Source organism: Octopus bimaculoides, chromosome 4, assembly GCF_001194135.2.
Source record: "Octopus bimaculoides isolate UCB-OBI-ISO-001 chromosome 4, ASM119413v2, whole genome shotgun sequence".
Classification (NCBI taxonomy): domain Eukaryota; kingdom Metazoa; phylum Mollusca; class Cephalopoda; order Octopoda; family Octopodidae; genus Octopus; species Octopus bimaculoides.
In genome coordinates, this window is record NC_068984.1 from 118,939,041 (window position 1) to 118,941,022 (window position 1,982).

A 1,982-nucleotide genomic window follows, 5' to 3' on the forward strand; every position below is an offset into this window, starting at 1 on the left:
TTATAAACACTTATGAAATTTATGCATAAATATTTGCTTAAAATAACATATATTTTTACATTTATTTATTTAACAGTATTTAACAAATAGGTTTATTGTCAATTAAAAGATTTCGATTAAAAAACATATATAAAATCAAATTGCCCATAAAAAGTATTTGCTGTCCATGGACCCCCTGTCTTGTCCTTATGGACCCCCTGTGGTCTGCGGACCACAGTTTGAAAACCCCTGCTTTAGACTATCCCCAGTTCTATGATACAAACTTCCTATTTCAACCCTTGAGCATTTAGACCAATTATATCCAGCCCAAATATTCTTCCTATTTTGTGCTGAAATCAACCAGATCCAGCTTGTCATACCAACCCTACAATGTCATTCTAAAATTAAACAAACATCATCAAAATCTTGAAGCTATGTGATAATGCTTCATTAATTGAAAACCATGTGATAAATAAACATTACATTTGATAGAGTAATCTGAATACCAAAGGGTTCTAAATTAATTAAGTGATCTAAATTAAAACCCACAAATAAAATTTCAGGTTAATTTATGTTCTGTTGTTGGCACTCCATCGCTTACGACATCGATGGTTCCAGTTGATCCGATCAACGGAACAGCCTGCTCGTGAAATTAACGAGCAAGTGGCTGAGCACTCCACAGACACGTGTACCCTTAACGTAGTTCTCGGGGATATTCAGTGTGACACAGTGTGACAAGGCTGACCCTTTGAATTACAGGCACAACAGAAACAGGAAGTAAGAGTGAGAGAATGTTGTGGTGGAAGAGTGCAGCAGGGTTCGCCACCATCCCCTGATGGAGCCTCATGGAGCTTTAGGTGTTTTCACTCAATAAACACTCACAACGCCCGGTCTGGCAATCGAAACCACGATCCTATGACCATGAGTCTGCTGCCCTAACCACTGGACCATTGTGCCTCCACAATTTATGTTCTAAATACCAGCTTAATAAGGACAAAGTTATTTTACTAAATTCTTCATTACTTTCAAAATTAATAGGAACAAAGCAGTGTATATAAACAGAAATATGGTAACGAATGGGTTAAAGGAAGAATTGCAGTGTTCATTATCCATTTCCAGGACTAGAGCTAGGGAAGAAAGGAAGAATTTATCCTCATACCCTGCAACAGAGAATTCTGTGCTAAACACAGCCAAACTGCAGGTGGTGGTATAAAGACAAGTGACAGATATGGTAGACTGTTGCCGATGTGGATACAATGTAATACTGAAATTGTGTAAGGTGTCTTTTCTGCTGTTAGCCACACGGCTTAGAAAACAAATATTTTGTTGTAACTCAGCTGGTTCTTTTACTAACTGAAAGAGAGGTGTGTATCATCCGAGGCCATACAATACATTCACTTAAACTGATTTCAAACTTTAGCACAAGGCCAGCAATTCCAAAGGATTGGGTAAGTCAATTACATTGACCCCAGTGCTCAACTGGTACTTATTTTACCGACCCCAAAATAATGGAAGACAAAGTCAAACACAGCAAAATATGAACTCAGAACATAAAGAGGGACGAAATGCCACAAAGCATTTTTCCTGGTATTCTAACGATTCTGTCACCTTGCTACTTTACATTTACTTATATTGGTTTCAAATTTTGGCACAAGGGAAGGGGATAAGTCGATTACATTGACCCCAGTGCTCAACTGGTACTTATTTTATCAGCCCTGAAATGATGAAAGGAAAGTTGACCTTGGTGGAATTTAAACTCCAGCTAAGAATTTTGCCCTGCTTGCTAATGATTCTGGCAGCTTGTCACCCTCATATTTACTTATATTAAAGCTTGAATTCAATAAATATGGACACTAATTTGTCCCTTAGCATTAAAGTTTGTTATTCTATTCTTTTTCCATATTTACAACACTGGCCAATCCACTTTTGTCATTGGTCCTTATCTGAAGCAAATCTTTATTAACCTGAGAAAGGCATGTTTTTCTTCAACATAATAAGGCTCT

The 1,982-nt window shown here is 37.3% G+C and overlaps 1 protein-coding gene across 1 annotated transcript in view; it reads right to left on the reverse strand.

Annotated features, from left to right (window-relative positions):
• Window positions 1–1,982, reverse strand: part of LOC106874852 (synaptotagmin-1) — a 43,597-nt gene that overhangs the window by 30,375 nt on the left and 11,240 nt on the right. The window lies entirely within an intron of this gene.